Raw genomic sequence first — 21867 nt, 5'->3', positions numbered from 1 at the left:
GTGAAGCCATTTATAAGCAAACACGAAATGGTATCTACAAGACATTTGTAAGTGAATAATAGAACTACAACACAGATCACCCTATAATGATTTCCACACTAATTTGGAAAAAGTAGATGTATCGATGAGAATAGCGTTAAAAGATTAACACAAAAACTGTTACTGGCGATAGATATTTTATCGTATTATATCAGTCATTATTTATCTGCTTGATTTTTTTATACGTAGCATGTTTTCTGCAACTTATGTTTCAACTACATCCTTGGATAAACGTGCCATCCATTTTTGTTCTTGCATTACATGTGCAGCTGAAAGTGTCTTATACGATATTGTCAGACTAGAGATGGTTTGTTTGAATTACTTTTTATTCACGAACTGCAAAAGAGTGAACTCTAATGGTGTATTTTATATTATAAAATTAAAATTAAAAAAAAAATCAAAATTATTTTATATTATAAAAATATTATAAAATAGTATAATAATACAATATCAAATCACATGTGATTTTTTAAAAATAAAAACATAAGTAAGTAAAGTCATAACTAGAATGCGGATTTTATACATTTAGGGCAAAAATGGATGCGAGAAATATAAAATAGGGAACAGATTGATGTATTGACTCTAGCTTACTAAAATTATATATATTTAAGGAAGCAAAAAATTATCACTTGGCTCATACGCCTTGTAATCGATGCAGACAATTTTTATTTTGCATAAAGATCCACAGAATAGTCATAACAAAAGTGACGTAATGCTACCTAAGATTGTACTCTGGAAATAAGTTTTCCTGAAAAAGCTGTATTTTATTACATATCTCTGAAAATATTCTTTTTAGATATTTTGTCAGATCAACAAATTAATTTAATTTCCTAATAATTTCTTCGTATCTACTGAAAAATATAAATTATGAAATCACATATAAGTTTATTATATCTCACTTTCTACCGGACACATTACAGTGAAATAGATCGTCGTAAATAACATTTGCAGAGTTTATTATATAGTAAACGATGGATAATTATGATCGATATTTCGCATGTAACGATTAAAAAGGAAATGATCCATGCATAATGGTGCCTCCATGGTGCTAAATTATAAAGAGGGCCGACGTCGCAGCGTGCGTTTTAATACATTTAATTATCGATAACAGTTCCATTCCGTGCTTGTAGTCGCAAGCATAAATGGGTTAATGCTGGTGAACTCCACCGAGAAAGTTTGGTAATTTCGGCACACCGGCGTCGATACCGAGCCCAGACCGAATTGGACCGGTCCAACCAATCTCTACCAAGAAACGGGTTGCATAAAGCGACGAAGTACGACGTCTGGCACGAAGTGTCACAATTAATCGTCCGTGGAATCATATCGTTCTTTTTTTTCAACCACACCTTAAACGAATACCAAGGTTTTTTAATGTCATGCAAATTTCGCAACGCTGTATTCGGCCGAGCTTAAAATATTACTTATTACTCATATGCCGTTACTTTAATACTATTTTTACCGACCTTTTGTTTATGCTTACAGTGACGAGCATATAAAAAGGGAAATATATACAGGTTGAGTCTCGTAACATGACGACCTCTAATAACTCATAAAATATTTGTTATACGAAAGAATGTTTCAGATAGAAGTTGCACGATCATTGAAGGGCACCTTCATATTTCGATAGAAAAGCAAAATAACATAAAATTAATTAGAATACTATTGTATTAATATCATACTATTATAATAATTGATCAGAATATTATAGTATTAATAGAATACTATTGCAATAATTTATTAGAATACTATAGTATTTTACTCAATTTGCATTTTTATCAAGACATGAAAATCACTTTTAAATGGAACAGGTAATATTTCTTCCCAAATTCGGATAAAACGTTGAATTCTACATAAAAAAGTAGGGTCTAAGGTACATAGACGTAATAATTTTTTAAAAATTGGACCAAATGACTTGAATTTTTTAAGACTAAATATTTTATATACAGTGACGTTAGACCGAGTATATATATATATATAATTATATATTATATATATATATATATATATATATATATTTATAGTTTATATATATTTATTTATTATGCTTCACTATAATATGTACTTTTATTTTAATAAGACTTATATTTATTAAAATATCTAATTTTACTCAAATGTTAACGATTTGTACTGTTCCTTAACTTTTTCCGGTACGTGTAAAGAAAATGAAACGTTTATTTGCCTCAACTCGAACTCGTAAATAAGACACTGATTATAATCACACTATCGTTCCTTGAAAGTAGCTTACTCGTGTGCCAGTTTTTGCTTATATCGTAAAGGGTGATTCCCCGATCAGATTAGTTACAGTGTAAGCCGACCGTTTCGTGGATCGTTTGCTGACTGAATATTTAGCAGGCACCCGTCGCCCGTCGAACGTTTAGATCTGCACAATTTTATGTAACTGATCCATTTTGAACGCCACGATTTTTTTCCACTCTGTCATGCTGAACGTTTAAAATCACACTTTTATAAAATAGATTGGAATTTCTGGATTTCGATAATTTGCGGTTTTAAACGTAATTTGATTGTCCATATCGAATTCCTGAGTATTCGAATTAACCTTACGTGTAGAAGCACGGAATTTTTATGCTAGGTTTTAACTCATTCTGATGAAAGTTTTCCAGTAATGTTAATATTCGCAAACATTTATGTTCTTCGATGTTTGCATCCTATAATTAGGTACACCATTTTTTTTTACTTTACAAGACTTGTTTGTCGTTTAAAGGTTAAATTGTATATCTTTATGTTGCATTCTTGATTGGAATTTATAATTTCATAGCATGTACACTCCCCCCTAAAAGTATTAGGATACTTACATAAAATTAAATCAATTTGAGAAACCCATTGGAAATTGTTATAATTATGTTAAACTGTAACAAGTATAGATATCTATATATTTTTTTACATTATAATAAAAATAACGTCAATTTTGTAAAAGGAAATTATATTTTCTTTTCATCAATATATCGCGTTTTGTAATTGCTTCGGTAACCGTTTAATTAGTTTGTCTACTAGTATTTCCGAAACTATTTGGTTGCATCCATGTCATAGTATAGTTTTCACGCGATAAAAAGGCACCTTTGTGTTTATATCCTCGCTGTTACTAGCTGCGGCAGTGGGGAAGCTAGTAAGAGGGGGAATGTAAACAGAAAGGTTATTTGTCGCGTGAGGACTATATGTTCCAGATATGTATTTCGAAAATATATCGTACGAAATTAATTCAGCATACATCTTCACGGAACAAAATGCAATAAATGCATTCGACAATACGATGTCATAACACTTAATACTAAATATAAAACGTTACCTAAACTGAATGGAAAATCACAATTTATATTAAGTGAACCGATGTTCTAATATTTCTGGAGAGTGGTGTACCTATACGAGGCTATTATTTGTTTTTTGAAAGTAAAATTGTATTCTTTATGTTGCATTCTTCATTAAAATTTATAATTTCATAGTATACTATATTGTCTGAATTCAATAAACAAAATAATGTTATTTTCATATTTATATTTACATTTTTAATATTTATGAGAAGAAAGTGACCAAATGTGGAAAAGTATTCTGATATGGAATAATACAGTTACAGAGAATGTAGTATGTAAATGTATGTTAACTGATTATTAGACAGCGGATCTTTATGCAAAATAAAATTTGTCTTCATTAATTGCAGAATGTAGGAGTTACATAAATATTTACTCCTTTTCTTAATCTTTGAAGCGAGTTGACAGCAATACAATAATATTTTCAAATTATTTAAATGATGTTGCTATTTTGCATTTGATCGACGCATTATTGTCATAAATGCATAAAATTCGCAATCCACTAGCTCGCTCACTCGTATTGGCAGTAATTGTGATTTACCAGTCGAGCGAATGCTAGTAACGCAAAAAGATCATTTTATTTTGACGTCGCACCGCTTGAAAACTTATGCTAGTGCAGCGTTTGGTACTTGGACATGTACTTATGACAAATTGCCAGTCTATCACTTGATTTTTTTTCACACTACGTTATAATTGCAGTGTTTCAATGAATTTTAGAAATAAAGTTATTCCATGCTCGTTTTCTACTGTACTTGACGTCAATATCCAATGTAAATTGATAGAATGACGTTCGAAAAAGAAAGTGGTATTTCATATTTGACTTCTTTCTCTGATGTTTACGAGATACGAAAGTAGGTTTACTAGACTATAATTTACTGATCGCAAAATTGTTTCACTATTGTCTTTACGTCAACCTCTGATCAGATGATGCAAACAAAGATTCTGAGAGCATGTTAATTTCCAAGAACATTTAAATTACTCAAAACTGAATACAAATAGTACAAGCGAAAAAATTCACATTTTAGACTCTTCAATTTTTATTTTACAATTTTGCTTAAATATAATGAATACAAGTATAAACGAAACAATATGCAACAAATATAATCCAAAACAGTGTATTGAAGATAACAGCGATAAGAACCAAGTTCAAAATCTGTTGAATTTTATTAGACAGAATAAAGTAATTAATACTATACTTTAACCGTTTTGTTCTCGTCGCCAATAATTTAGCAGTGCACGATTAACCTATAAATACAAATAATTAAAAAAAATCAACACGTGCTTGGCTCTATTTTTTTAGTTTGTATACATATATAAAAACAAAATGTTTATGAAAAGCACAATTTGTTGCAATGACAAAAAAAGTAAAACATGACTTTGTTTCAACTGTTTATTAGCTGAGTGTATAACGAAAATTTAAACAGTGCGTTTTGTAAATCTCGGTTATTTATGCACATGCTGAAAATTTCATTAAAATCGGTTGGCCTAATTATGTGTTACAGGCGCATTGAATTTTAAATCTCCAGATTTCTAATAGTTATTGATCGAAAATCGTGAGGACTGCGATTTTCTTTATCCTTAATTGTTTATAATTCATAACAACAGTAACCGATTTCGATGAAATTTTAAATTCAATTGCAAAACGCACTCTTTAAGTTTTCATTACACGCTCAGACATAAAAAGTTGAAACAACGTCATGTTGTTTGTCATTGCAACAAATTGCGATTTTTACAAACGTTTTGTTACTCAATTTCTTGTAGACTAGACAATCTGACATCTCAAAAACATTCAAAATAAAACATATGCATGAATGATAAAATTAGTTACGTGAAGTACAGAGCTATGAAGACATTCAAGAAAAAGAATCTTGTTACACAGTTTTTAATTTATTGAGACTATTAAAAGTAGAAACACATCTTTATTTAACACTTCTGTACAATTGTTGCAGACAACTGTTATTTTGTATTATATAAATATCTGTTGTCTACATAACATTAACCAGTTGCAATTTCTTTGAAAAGCGTGTAAGTTATTGTACACGTTTCATTTTCTTCATATTTTGTTTAAATACGACGCTATTATAAAATATATAATTTAATAAAATTCGAACTGGCTCAAATAAAGAAGTTGACAAAATTTAAACATTTAAACATATTTTTTCGTTATTCTGCGAAAATTTCTTTTACTAATTCTCTAGGACACTAATCGGTCTAATTTCAAAAAGATTTAAGTCATTTGGTTTACTTTGAAAACATTTATTATATAGGTTTTAGAAAATGTCTGAATATTAACGTTATTCGTTGTATTATTATGTTATTCCTCGAACAGCGGTAAAATTACAGGAATCGAATCTATTCCATTGCCACGAAACAGCTTCGCATAGAGAATGTCCATCGTGGAATTGAACCTCATAATGCCGCGAGCCGATAAGAGCAATATCACGTACGCTTGCGAGCGCGCGCGTTACCTGTCCGTGTGAAGCATGTTTAACAATACTTTAATTCCGCGTCGCCGACACGGCCATTGTTGGTTCACCTTTATCGCGCAAACGTTCGAGATCACGATCTTATGGCGGGAGGAAGGCTTGTTCTTAGGCGCTGCCGTGAGACAAGGGAGAATTCAAGCAGTCCGTTCAACCCGTGCAATTTGCTCAACAGTTTTTGCTCTCTTTCTGATAAATGGCTATATAGTCGCTATTGAATTATGGTCAATTCAACGGCGGAATTGCTTTACCGAAGTGGCACACGAAATCTGATTAAGCGGTACTACGGCGCACGGAATCAATAAAAGAATACATGAGAACTATGATTTTTTAGAAAAACTTTCTTCCACGATATCCAGAAGTATCTCATTGATTTTCTAAATTCACTCCTCTGTATTACAGTCTAAAATCCTTAAAAGTTTTTCGGGTAAAGAATTAAACATTATTTCTGTTCTTAATTCTTAACTAGAGTAGCGCACGATTGAATTTACATCGAATCGGGTGCCAGTATGTAAATTTAAACGAATGAGACACTAATCTTCGAAAAACTGGCTCGAGTATGCCGGCACAAAAGAGTTAGCTTGATATAAACAAATGTATGTAATTTGCCGAGATAAAAAAAATGCATTTTTTAAAATTTCGTTTTAGGCTCAGATAAAAAGATGAAAAAACGTAATTTTTTATTTTTTTTTGTCATTCTAATAGCAATAGGTAAATTCTAATAATAGGTAATAATAATATTGAAAAGAAGTATTTTAGTCATTGTTCAGTAAAAAGTCCAAAGAATTCAAATCATTTAGTCTAGGTTTAAAAAAGTTATACAGTTTTAAAGGGTGTCCTAATGTTAATGCGTGCGACACTTAAGAACATCTTATGGTTTTGAGGCATTTCGAGACATTCTTTTTAAAAAAAAGTATTTATCTTTTTCCGCTGGGTTTTGGCAGATGCATGGTATGGGTATTTTTTTAAGTTCATTACGGTCTTTTTTAAAGTGAAAGAAATATAAATTACGCGAGTTATATTCTATTTTACTGAAAAGGTTTTAAAATAATTTATGTGAATGTAGACATGATCTTGGGTTTCTTGCTTTTCTAAAACGAAACAATAAGGAATCCTTTACTTTAGTATAAGTCTGGTTATGGTCAGTACCAAAATAACATAGTAATCTTAATTGTTTAGAAAATGGCAACATTTTCAATTGAAATTTTCGATTTTTTCGTCTTTAGCCTGTTGACAAAATAAGAATAAAGCGACGGATGTTAACAACTTTTTATTCGTGCGATAACAGCACATGTGTTAGGAATGTTCTATTAATTTCAAGACAATTATTGATTAACTAGGACTTGAAATATTTTGTGAACTGTTCTAAAAAATGAGGTTTCTGATTATTTAGAAGTACATACATGTATATGTATTGTATATGTATGTAGAACATTTATAACTTCGTCCTTTTTACGAATTGAAAGAAATCATTGTCAACACATGTTTTAGAATATTGATATTTTAAGAAAATAAATAAAATTATTTTTTGATAGTTCAAAACCAGAATACCCACTTAAGCGAAGAAGTAACATCTTTACACAGTCACATTATAATATTATTTTCGGAATCTAGTATTCATACCATATTAGTAGAATACACGAAGAGGCATTCGTGCAGTAGTAACAAAACAAAATTATTTTATATTGGAAAATGTGCAAAATGTCAACGGCAAAATACAAGTGGTGGAATACCATATATACAAGATCATAATTCTTGACCAGTGCATCAATGCATCTATATTTTGTAATCGCATGGTTTTCCAGATTATCATTGATGTGCGAAATTTTCAAGACTACCTGAGCTATGAAAAGTTAAATTCATTCTTAATACAGCTAACAGTTAAATTCTATCAACTATAGCTTTCTTTTATAATAACTGTACAAATGTTTTTCTTCCATTTATCGCATATTTATAATCTAAAGACTTAATTGTATGCCCCCTCCCCCCACAAAGAATTAGAAGACCCGCTGATTTAGTACAAGCTGTAATTTTTCATTCAGTTTAGGTAATGTTTTATGTTTAGTATTATGACATCGTATTGTCGAAAGTACATATTAAGTTAGCAGTGTTTGTCACTTATGTAATTAGTTTATCCGCTTATTGCATTTTGTTCAGCGAAAATGTATGCTGAGTTCATTTCGTACGATATGTTATCGAAATATCTGGAGCATGCTACAACTTGCACAGAACCAAAATAGGATCGGAAATGATAAACTAATAAAACGGATGCTGAAATCGCGGTGGATATATCGACGAAGAGAACATTTATAATTTCCTTTTATAATATTGACGTTATTTTTATTATAATGTAAAAGTATATATAGATATATTGTGCTCGTCACAGTTTCATACAATTAACTTTGAAATAAATTGAAAGAATTATAACAATTTCCTATCGGTTTCTAAGATTTATTTAATTTTCTGCGAGTGCCCCAATACTTTTGGAGAGGAGTGTATACGCGAATAAGTCATAAATCTAATATCGCAATAATGAAATAGAGAACGTAAAAGATTAATAGTAATGATGTTACGGTTTCCTCGGTGAAATAAAGCTCTGAATCCGAATATAACGTAGACTGTAACGTATTAACGCAACTTTTCAGTAATTTCGGACACGATACGCGAAGAGATATAAAGAGAACTACCGACAGTTCAGCTGCAGTGGATCTGTTCCCGAAAAAAAGAACTGTTTACAAGGTTTTACAGTAAATTTGACATCATAGATCTAGGAACCTCGACGGTAGCATAAATATTTGGACCTGTGGGTCTCGTAAACGTCCGCCATTCGCCGAAAACGGCTGGCACATGCTGGAACACGCTTCCCACGATCAGATATACAAGATTACTTCAAAAGTTCTGGAGTATGAGAAATTGTGTTTCAAAGACACCGCGGAGCTTCTTGCGAATGTACTGGCCAATATTTCAAAAATGAGGGTTGAGTCTTGAAAATGAAGACGCACGACTCGTATCATTTTCCGTTAGAGTCGCAGATACACTTTGACTGCCGTGTTAAGAAAACTGCGATTCCACTTGGGAAACGAAACCTGATCTTTCTTAGTTTTCACACTGTTTTTATCGATCCTTTGGAAATAGCTGCTTTTACCTAATGAATTTTAAAATCGTCACAGGAAAAATTGGAAAGTCGATTGAGAAAAAGTGATCGAACTTGGGAAATAATTTCAAATTAAATATTCTTATTAAACTTTTTTTTAAAAGGGGAGAGGCGATTAAAATTGTGACGAGTTTGAAATTAATTTAATAATTGTTTAATAAATCAAGCAAATATTATTATCAGTATAAATATCGTTTAATCTACATGTACATATCACACACAGTCTTAAATTATTATACATTCTACTTCCACACTTTTCTTTACTTTTATTGAAAATTTTGTCGAGAGACTTTATGAGAGATTTTTCATCAGATGATTATAATAAAATATATAAAAAAATTAAAATTAAAAGTGTCCTTTCACCCCTTTGGTATCAATTATCAATCCTCTTGAACTATATTATTGTTTGCATGTATAATATACATGCACATCCTTCCACAAGTGTGTGAACACTTGGCACTTTTAATAAATAAGTGATATACAATATAAATTAATGTACTAGTTGAAATTGTGTACTAATTAAAAATACTAATTGAAGATGATAGAAAAATTGTTAGCTATAACATGCGACGGGTAAATCGACGAAAAGAAAATTTAATTGATTTTTTGTTATTATTAATGCAATACTAAATACGTTAGCATTGTATTGTTAGTACCGTATATAGTACAAAGTAAACACAAAAATCATATACAGCTGCATAAATAAAAAAAAAGATATCCATTAATGATTTCACAACTGTTTTTCAGATAATTATCTTTATTAAGGGAGTGTCCGCATACTTGTGAAAAGGGGTATATAATGTCTGAGAACATTAACATTAAATATAGCAATTCCTCTCTTTTCTTGCACTTCACAGAAACACGACTATAGCCTGAAAAATCTGTATAGTGAGGTATTAAACGAGCGATAACAATTTCAATTCTATAATAATGTTATCACGTAATGCGTTTATATTCCTACAAGTGCTCCAATTCAATCAATAAATGTAAGATCAACGGAATCATGGTGCTGTTTTCACACATTGAAGTTAACGTTTGAACAATGATTCTATTGACGCAGACACATATTCGTAATGAAGACTCCTGTCGACAAGGACAGTCTTCTTAGCTTAAGTGGTGCGCTTCGTTCGCGATGCAGATTACCAGTCATAACGCGTAACGTAGTACTCGCAATCAGTCGTCTCGTTTAACACGTCCTTTAGCATTGATCGAATATGCGAGTGTAATGCGTTTACTATCCACTGGCACGTACAAAACGTTACCTCAACGCACTTCTCAATTATCGCTCTCTCTATTCTGTACTTCTAACCTTCCGTACTCGGAGAATTTTCTCGGATCGCTTACCAAAAAATCTCGAGCTTCGCGAAATAGTAAGCAACGCGCTTTACAGAAAATAACCAAACTGTATACAAAAATTTGATAAAAGATTCTATTGATACGGATTTTATGAAACAATAATTGTTAATTTTGTAAGTACCATAAATATCGACAATCTTTTGTATCCCCTGAGAGGGGACAATTGAGTAAAAAGGGTTGAGATACAGCAGTAGTATTTCTAAAATAAAACATACTAATTCTGTGTTTCACCTTTTTAATTCGTATTAAACTTTTTTCACCGTACTGTAACCTCTACGAACATCATTTCAACACAACTTTATGATTTATAATTTCTATATAGAAAAAATCCTACAAGTTTCTAAGTAAATCAGTCAGATTATTAGAGAAAAAAAAACTGTTTCTATATTCTTTGGAATTCAAGTTTATTTGGAACGCTCTATGAGAGCGTCTTATTTAAATATTGATTTTATGTATCAAATTTATGAATTAGCAATTTTACAAACGCTGTAAGAAGAGAAATACACCTCCACAAATACACTTCCTCGAACTTTAAGAGAATTGCAAAAGGGATATTTACTTTTTAAATCGAATCAATATGTTTCGTGTTAAAGTATTAATTTTCGTGAATATTTAACTGTATAGACAATGTCCCTTGAACACATATCCGCTTATCTAAAATTCGATGTCTTCGTGAAGTTATAATAACTAGACTGCGGACTTCGTGAATTTATAACAAAATTGAGTAGGTGCAACATAAAATATTCAGAAGATTAAAAGACTTTAAGGATACAGTTACATTATTTTCAATCTATTACATCAATTAATCGGTAAACTGTTTTTGACGAGTAAAACAATATGTTGCCATTCTTCCTGATAAGTATATCCGTTAAAACAGTTAACTGGACATTCTTTAAAACGCGGTATCTTTTTTAAAACTTGAACTAAACGACTAGAATTTTTTTTTAATGATAGTGAGACTAGTCTACTAGACAATGACTATAATGCTTTTTTTATAATTTTGCTATTACTTGGAATGACAAAAAAATAAAGTTTTTTGTATTTCAACAAAATATGAAGAAAATCAAACATATACAGTGTAATTATAGTAACTTTTCAAAGAGACTGCAACAGATAACTGATTAAAGAAGGAGACAAGCTATTATTTCACTTTATTTCGTTGCAATTCGGATAGAAAATGTTAATTTTGTATGCAGAACCGCGGTCTGATTAATAACATAGCCCTCGAGCATATTTCTCATCGTGATGATGTTATACTCCTCAAACGAAACCATAATGAAGAAGAAAATTGGAGCCATCGACAGAGAAATTTGGAGAAGTTTTGGCAATCTCCAGCATGCTGTGATGTTGCAAAGTTGATCCTTCGGAGTTTGCGGCTTCGGACCTGACGATTTTCGCAACGAAGTAGGACATAACTCGCGACAAGCCGTCTTATCGCGTAATGTTCTCGATTCTCGTTCAAGCCGGCGCGGCGTGTTACGTCATTCCGATGCGAGAAACCAAGCCATTACATATTTGGAAGATTGTTCCCCACTCGAGGTCAACATGCGAAAATGAAAATCACCGGAATAAGACTGGCGAAAGAGTTTGCAACGAGTAATACGGAGATTGCGGACATTTATGCAAATTCACGTGTTTGTAAAAAAACTGTAATCAGAAACGAGTTTTATCGAAAGTCCAGTAAGATATATTCAATTAAAAGGGAACTTAAACACAGAACAATAAAATTTCAAACGAGACGTCTTTGTTAATTTTATTATTCGGTCTTTAAATTTCTTTTTAATTGAATAATATCTTACTTTTGGATAAGTCGTTTCTGATTACAGTTTTTGACAAACATGTGAATTTGCATATTTACAATTTAAAAGCAGAATTATAAAATTAATAAAAAAATATCTCGTTTGTAATTTTCTTGTTTTCTTTTTAATTTCCCCTTTTCAACGCGATTGCACTAAACCGCTATCTGTGATTTAATTTACGTTTGAATATTTATTTTAGTTAAGTCTCACACAGACTGTAATATTCTATAATATTCTATAATATTAGGTTTGCTGAAAAGTTTCTCTGTCCATTTTTGAAACTTAAGTTTCTACTAGGAAAATTGTACAAAACGAATCTTCGATATTTGTTAATCAGTGAGTTCCATTGCAAGTCTATTTATCTAGGTTATAGGTTAATTTTATATACGCGCTACACAAATTAAACAATAAATTAAACAATAAATTAAACAATAAGAAACATATTCTTCAGATTAGAGCAAACATATATTAGATTTTAGTTAAGTGACAGTCATGAAGTTTGAAGAACAACATATTGTTTAAGTACTTTGCGCTGTCCAGTAAATTAATATGTTCACTATCAGCGTCACGCACGACGACCACGATATTGTATTTCACGTAAAGAACGCCAAATGAATTTTGTAAATATAATTATAAATAAATTAATTATACATAAAATATAATTATTTAAATTGTAACACAGCATGATATTTAGAGAATTTGTAGCTTCTCTTTGACGACATTTTTATCGTATTTTATAAAAGGACACGATGTATTTAACCCTCGAACGGCGGATCTTTCTAATAAAATATAACCGGGTACAGTTACGATCATTTATCTTTTCATTTATCAATGTTTTCAACATATTCTTTATGGTATTCCTTCTAGATACGTTAGATTTTTTGCTGGCATTGTCGAAACATGTAAAAATTGAAATTACAGTAAATTCTCCCTGACTTTCCTTCAGCTTGTAAACAAAAATGAACAACTTAAACAATGAAACATGTAAAAATTGAAATTACAGTAAATTCTCCCTAACTTTCTTTCAGCTTGTAAACAAAAATGGACAATTTAAGAAGAGGAGATACGATTATTCGAGCCTCGTGACTCATTTTTATAGTTGCCAATTGTCAACAATTATAGAAACGAAGCGCAAGGTTCGAATAATCGTATCTTTTCTTTCCAAATTGTCTATTTTTGTTTACAAGCCGAAGGAAAATAAGGAAGAATTTACTACAGTTGTCAAAAACTTGACATTTAGATACTAATTTTTCAAGTCTGGCTCCGAATGGACCCTGAGTCCGCCGTTCGAATTTTAATACGATAAATACAATAAATACAACTATGCACGTTAGTGTAGCTGGCAGCGAACGTGTTAATGGTAAATTGATTAGGTAGCAGTACATTATTCGTTAATATGTTCAATGTATTATATTTCTATTTGGCAACGTATTTTCCTAATCCCGCAGACGTATGAACTTTCACTTAATAGTACATTTAAGTTTGTACACGCTAACGAGCTATGAAGTTTAAGTATGAGCAAATATACAGAGTGTGTCAGAACATAGGCAGTCATTTATTCGTAGGTTCAGCGCACTAAAATACAATAAAGAAGATTCACATAGACGTTTGTTTAGGTATATGTAGCTTCTTTTTCGAATTACAACTTTATCATCAGCTATTCACCCACTTTGACAGGAATTGTACGAAGCGTCCACCTTCGGTTGAAATGTAAACCTCTAAATATGCCATCATTCGCCTTCTGACACGTTCAAAATTGCCGAACATTCTACCAATTCTTCAGCAACCTCTCATAAAATGCTGTCAGACAGCGCGCCGTCTTTCTCTGTTATAAATTAATTATTTCAAATATCTCTTCTCAGACAAATATTTATGAGAAAAATGTTTTACATTCAAAACGAAATTTTACGGAAGCATTGTACTCTACAATATTAAATTTTATTATAATGTAAAAGAATATAGATATATGTACTTGTTACAGTTTAATACAATTAAATTTGAAATATATTCAAGAAATTATAACGATTTCCTATCGACTCCTCGAATTTATTTAATTTTCTGTGAGTGTCCTAGTACTTTTGGAGGGGAGTGTAATTGTACAATCTACTACTATTTATCTTACCGAATATAAATTTTCATCGAACTCGAATATTTGGAACTGATTTTCAAACATTCAAGAAGAGTATTCAATCGAGCCATGCATCGATTCTGTCGTAATAAATCTGTAATACATAACCACTAAAATTCTTCAAAACTATTGACATAATCTCGTAACAATTTTGTTGACAATATCTCCTAAACTAACAGTTTTTCTTCGTACAAACCTTAATAAATTTTCATAAGAATTCTGGAACTGCAAACAAAGTTGTCCTTCGTATGACCTCGTCACGTTCAGATACAAGAAGGAAACCAATTATATAAGGTTATATGTCCCCAGGAACGATTCAACTATTATTTGAAACTTGTATTGCCAAATGAGAATATTCGAATAAATCAAACGTTCTTTCTAAATTGTTAAATGAGGAATTCAATTTATCAAAATAATTAGCGGTCGATAAAAATTCGAATTCTACTCGGAAACACCATATTCTATTATCCATTGCATAAAAAATCTGGTCTGCTTCGGTCAACTAACGAAGTACAATTCCAACAAAAATATATAAACTGAATATTGACGTACAATAAACAAATGAAGAAATAGATTAGCTAGATTAGTAAGTTAAATAGATTATCTAAACGTAACAATCAAATCTACAAAAAATATCGAAGTGTGTAATTACACAATATGTTAAGTAGAAATTATAATTATAACAATGATATAACTATATTATAACTATAAATATATTATAACAATGATATAACTATATTATAACTATAAATATATTATAACAATGATATAACTATATTATAACTACATATAATTATAATTATAATATATCTTCAAAGTAAGTAAAGTGCGATTTATTAATGTCTTGCCCTATTCTTCAACCGCAAACAATTTTTACTCGCATACCTAATGATAAACAAAAATTGAACTATGAATGAAATTGCTGTTGCTTTTGCGCTATTATTTAAGGAATTCTTAACCGTTGCATTTCGACTTCGATAAACGTGCAGGAAACTATCGGCATGTAAAGTGTTAAAGGTCAATGAATTTTCGGAAAACGTTGAAGCGAAGCCGTAATCAAGGATTCGAGACATCCTGTGATTTTCGGTGGCTTCGTGAAATTCCAAAGCAACGGCGATACCTTGACACGCGATTGGAAACAAGGTGACTCGTCAGAACCAATCACGTAGGAGGCATTAAACTGATGCATTAATGCAAGAGGCGACCTTGATTCTACTATGTAATCCTCGATCGTGGGCGGATGCAGAAGTACAGTTTCACTTTTTCTTCTGTTACATAAATCCTTGTTATTAAAATGTAGAACGGTTTCGCTCGAATTGCCGGGCATCTGTTTAAAAAGGAACGTAACGCAGTCTGGCTGAGTAAACATTTGGTTGGTGAACTCTGTCTGGTATCGCGCATATTTTACCGAGCAAAATCTTAAAAGATTTCATGGCACATCGGGGATCCTACTGAAACGGTAATAAAGGAGGATAAAAAACAGATTTTGATGTTGTTCCGCTGACGTAACCATGCCCAGCTACCTCCTGAATATATTTAGCGGTTCCGTGTAAATGGCACGCTGAACTCACTGAAAAGTAAACTAATTTAAGTTTAAACAACCTTTTTCAAGGAATGAACGGAAATATACGCAAACCAAAGAAAAAAAAACATGATAGAGAATGTAGCGATGCATACAATAAAGTGCATTGTTATCTTGTATACCTCCGTTCATATACAGTGAGTCATGAATGTAATACAACGCCTTTTAACAGGGAATAACGTAATGAATTTTTATTATAAATTTAAGTTATGATAGATTTTTATTAGAAATTTAGATGAACTGTTTTTAAGTGGGGTTGAAATCACTTCTAATAAATTCGACTATAATGAACTTTTAGTAACTTTTGAGTTGTAATATATTTTTAACAGAAATTTAAATCAATTAATTTAATACTGATGGATAACGATATTTTCGATATTTTTATGAAAAATTTGTTTATAATGAATTTTGTTTTCATTATTATTAATGATAATCATTAGAATTAGATCGAAGGACTGCAATTTTTTTGATTTGTATTCCTTTAAATTTCATAGCTTCTTTACCACTGTAACCAGTTGCAATTTTTGAAAAAACCATTTTAATCATTGTTTAGTAAACTAACCTCTCTAATATCTCAACAAAATCTAGATCGCTTTCATAACTCGAAATATTTTTATGATCACATATTTTTGAAACCGAGTAATCTGTAATCAAATGAAAATAGCGTAGGTCGTTAAAAAACTTTGGCTTACATTTAGTTTTTTTTTATATAGAATTATTTTGCTTCCGTTATCATTTATTATCATTTATCTTAATAGATATTTTATTTTTAAAAATATATATTGCGCTGTTATATCACTATGTTGCAATTCTATTTTCCCTAGTCTTCATTAACTCTCCGAATATGTACATTTTAGACGACTTTATGGCAACCATTGTTACATACATACAAATTCTAAAACTTTATCGTTCTTTTATATATTTCTGTACTTATTTCGAGATCAACGTTGATCTTCTCATTGAACACAATGCAGAGGTGGTTACAAGAAAATTCGAATTTGGATAGAACATTTGTAACTTTGAAAAATTGTTGTGACTCAAAAATGCCAAATAACTATGCAAGATTTGAGATTTTAACTTTTGCATCTCTTGTATGGTAGAGTCCAGTGTATTAGATCCTTCCCTCACTTATTATTAAACAATTCTAATGTAAGTGAACATACAAATGAAATCTTTTAACGACAGATGCTGTTAGACTAAACCAATTGTAATTCTAATTGTAATTATTTAAAACAATACTCTCGATATAGTTGTCTGCAGAGTGTCGTAACCAGCGCTTGCGGGCCGTAAGAACTTTCCGAACTTTCTCCCACTCTTCTAATTGCAAAAGAGGGAAAAAGATTAGACAGGAGGAGAGAGTTCTGAAAGCTCTGAAAGATTTTACAGTCCGCGAGCCCTGCTCGTAACTAATTGTAAGTGCATCGAAGTTATCTACGGTAGAACTCTCTACGAGCCTATCGGTAGACAAGTGGATTCACATAATCAAATAGTTCACATAATAGAAGTCCACCTTCCTCTACCGACTACTATCTTCCTTCATTTAAGAGGATTTCACACTGATATAACAGAATTTACTTCAAGATAATGTTCGGTTAAACAAGCATTGCTAAAATTTAGGTCATATAAAGTGAAGTTCATATAAACGGAGTTTCATTGTAGTTTGAAACTATTGACGGTGCAACTGCTGGGTGAAGTTTTTTACTTACTTTGTTAACTTGGACGATAGAAAAATTAAATTACGTGTCTTGAAAAGATCTATGTATTCTTTGAAAGATTTAAAGCAATCTTTTTTTTCTTCTGAAAGATTTGCGAAGAAAGCGGGACATGTGGTGTCGAAAATTAATAGCCATTCAAATCTAAATCCATATTTTATAGTACGATGAATTTATTTTCGAACATATAATCGAAGGATCTTAACACTAAATCGACAGAGTCCTATAATTAACTAACGTGTATTGCTTCATAGAAACGAAAATATCGTATTTATTTATATTCTTCGACATTTTTATTATAGTGTGTGCTTGTACTAAGGTTAATGAAAAGAGTCTTTATAATGTTTTTCAGTTCTGTTTAAAATATCTGTAATTTAGCAGTTAATAAAATATGGAATCCATTGACATTTAATTAAACTACCACTTTTCACAATTTCTATTTAAATAAAAACAATTTAACATTAGCGAAATAATCGTTGCATTACTCGATAAGGGAGGGGATATTCTAGTGTGAAGTGCGCGTGTTTTTAACTATGTTAGGGAATTTTTTGCAGAGAAACTATTATACCTTTTGCAGTCAAATTGACAAAGTTTATTTGTACGTGTATCAACGACGTTTCAAAATTTTTTGGAGCAAGAAAAGGTTAAAATTAGTGGCACTGCATGCTCTCGAACATAGTCTTTAAAAAAGGACGTCTCACGGTGTCCATGATTCCGGCCATTCTGCATGTTCGAATTATTTCGAATGTTCAATTATCGATTTTTGAATATTTTTTTTTTTAAACTTCAGAGGCCAAAAAATAGAAAAGAAAGTCAGGCATGTACTGAATGCGTACTTAAAATTTTGAGTGAATTGATCAAGTAGGTATTGAGATATCATGAACACCGTTCCGAGAATTATATTGGTTTGCAACTAAGTACTTGCCGATTTGTTCAATGAAATAAAAAATTTTTTTTTACTTGGAATGAAGTTTAATTTGTAATGTATTTCCATGTTGTTCGATGACCTTTTGCCATCTCTCCGACAACTTGAAAATCTCACGCTCGTAGAAAGTCTGATCCTTTTCGGCCAAAAACTGAGTTAAGTGAGATTTTACAGCGTCATCATCATTCAAAGTTTTACCACGAAGGGAGTTGTCCAGGGATCGAAATAAGTGGTAATCCGATGGCGCGAGATCAAGGCTATATGGTGGGTGTAACATCAATTCCCAACCAATATCCATCAATTTTTGCCGAGTGGACAAAGACGTGTGCGGCTTAGCATTGTCCTGGTGGAAAATGACACCTTTACGATTGACCAATTCTGGTCGCTTTTCTTTGACCGCTGCATTCAATTTGTTCAGTTGCTAACATTCACGGATAATAAAAAATAACATAATAATAATAATAATAATAATTTTATAATATAAAATTTACGGATATCATAAAAATGGGAGTGAGAGACATCTATAACTGAAATCGGCAATTACTTAGTTGCTAACCCAATAGTTTCGAGAAAAATGCCTTCAAAGTTTAGTATATCGACAACGATATAAGGTCGTCGCGTCTTTCAAACACTCAGAACTTCGTCAATTTTAGGAGTTCGCATGTACGGTTCCAGAAATGTATGTTTGAAACTGTATCCTTCAAGAATATGCAAAAAGATTGATTTTTTTCAAAAGTTTACACTAGAATAGCTCCTTAATATGTTTACGGCTGAAAAAGCCGAGTAAAACAAGCTTCGCACCAGAACGTTCCAAAATTGTTACCCGGGTTAACGCTCGAAATCTCTAAATTCGGCTCACAATAAACAGCAGCGCACCTGAATAACCAACGCGAATATAACGCGGAACAGAATATAAACGGAAATGTCCTAGTTTGTAAAATGTACAAAAAAATGTTTCGGGGCATGTACGAATTACACGTGGAAAATGGCTAAGTGATGAGCGATTTCACACCGAACAAGAGACGAAAAGAACTGAAAAGAACGAACGTGCCTCGTGTGCACACACAACGACAAGGTTTTTTCCGAAAAACCTGGACGCCGCCGGTCGCTGTTCGTGTTTTGTTAACACAAGCAGAACAACTTTCGTTCAGTGGTGTAAACGCGAGGAAGTGGAAATTCTCGTTCTACCTCCTCTTTTACATTACTCAAATAGACAACGTCCTTCGAGGTGCAATGGCGTAATTCATTTACAGATTAACATGCTCTACGCGGAACTGACGACTGCGTAAAACAAATTCTCTGCGTTATACAGTCAGTGTAACAAGTACTTTCGTACGTTGAATCTATTCCCGATAATTTCGTAAAACCATATCGTACAACAATAAATCCGGACTCATTATAAAGCCTATAGCTTCTATTGTAATATTTATATGTGACATGGCTTTTACATAATACAATCCCTTGCAAAAAGTATTCGTTCATCTTTTAAGATGCAATAACTTTTTTAAAACTTCACCAAATGACTTGAATTTCTTTTAAATGTTAAAGGGACTAGTATGCTAGTTTGCTAGACTATGCAATGACTAAAATACTTCTTGTTAATTTTGCTATTACTTGGAATGAAATAAAAAAATAAGAAACACTTGTTCCTTAACTTTTTTATTTAAACCTGGAACGAAAACTTAAAAAATGCGTTTCGTGGACCTAGGTAGCTTACATGCATACTGAAAATTTCATCGAAATTGGATGGTGATATTATGAGCTACAAGCAATTGAAGATGAAAATCGCAGTTTTTTACGAATTTAAACCACAACGGGTAATTTTTCAATGTTTCTGTAGCTGTAGCGTGACTATGCATCAACCAATTTCAATGAAATTTTCAGTTTGCATATAAGTTACCGAGATGTACAAAACGGATTTTTTACATTTTCGTTCAAGGTTCAGATAAAAACAGTTAAAAAATGAGTGTTCTCTGTCTTTCGTTGTTTTTTATTTTATGTAATAGCAGAATTCAAAAAAAGTATGCTAGTCATTGTTCCGTAAACTAGTCCCTTTAACAATTAAAAAAAATTCAAATCACTTATACCAGTTTGGAAAAAGTTATTGCGTTTTAAATTGTGATCGAATACTTTTTGCCAGGGGTTGTATAACAGGTGGGCAACTGGAGTCATGCTCTTTCTGGAAAATGTTACGGATTGAAAGTTTGTAAATACACTTGGCGATTCTTTTTATGAATGATCCTAACATGAATTTCAAAATTAACCTTTTGCATTCGAGATTATTTTAACTCCCAAATGAAGACGTTTGTTTCAACCTATAGTATTTTCATTTGATATCATTGTTTTCATTTAATACATATGAAATTCAACGTGTATGCTTATAGAAGACTTTTATTATTTCACGATTTATTTAATACAGACAAATTTAATAATGTGAAAATTCTGTTGAAAATAGTGTAACAATTTTTAGCGTCGGTTCAGAATAGCCACTCGAGTGCAAAGAGTTAAAGCCTTCCCTTTACAATGACTCTTTAAACTTCGATGTACGATTCTTTTTGAAGTTTTATTCGACGCTATCGAGTAAATATCCAATGGTGTAAAAATTTATATATATAACAATTTACCCGAATAAGATTTTATTCGAATAAGAATTCATTCGAGTAAGAATTTATTCGTACAGAAATGCATACGGAAAATAGTCGATTTGTATAAAAATGATGATGTGTATTTTTCATAGTCCATAAATTTATTTCTTCCATATTCCTTTTTTCAAATGTTGCTTTTGGACTATTTGTTGCTTTTGGATTGATTGATCATTAATGCATATACTAAATGATCTTTCTGCAGCGGAAAGTATCGTCAATTTTATGATTCTATGTATAAATGATTGAGATTCAACTGATCCTGAATGTATTCGCATAAATAAATAAATAAATCTTATAAAGTTACGTAAAAACAAACACAATTTCTATTCGAATAACTTATTCGGATAAGGAATTATGCGAATAAAAAGCTTGTCTAAAAAGAAATCATTCGAATAATTATATTATAAATAAATATTTGTTCAAAACAATTCGAATAATGCCCAACTCTGCTACACGGTCGAACTTTCTCCGCGTTTCTGTTTCATAAAACGACTAAAAAAGTCGTACACCAAGTTTTGTGAGGTCATTCTAAAGAGATAGCTTGGTTCTTCAAATCTGCGGTCGATTTATTCATGAGCAAAATTTTTCAGTGATTTCGGAGACGTTTCAATTTGTAACATTTTCGAGTAAACCTTTGTCTTCGGTTTTTCGTTTAGTATGAGTTATAAAAACATGGTAGGAACAACTGATCAATGAATTGCGAAGATAGAAGCTTTAAAAC

The 21867-nt window shown here is 31.4% G+C and overlaps 1 protein-coding gene across 1 annotated transcript in view; it reads left to right on the top strand.

The window, feature by feature from the left end:
* LOC117223275 (uncharacterized) overlaps positions 1 to 21867 on the top strand; it is a 212750-nt gene that overhangs the window by 66950 nt on the left and 123933 nt on the right. The window lies entirely within an intron of this gene.

Source organism: Megalopta genalis, chromosome 5, assembly GCF_051020955.1.
Source record: "Megalopta genalis isolate 19385.01 chromosome 5, iyMegGena1_principal, whole genome shotgun sequence".
NCBI classification, from domain to species: Eukaryota; Metazoa; Arthropoda; class Insecta; order Hymenoptera; family Halictidae; genus Megalopta; species Megalopta genalis.
This window is presented reverse-complemented; position numbering and strand designations above follow the sequence as displayed.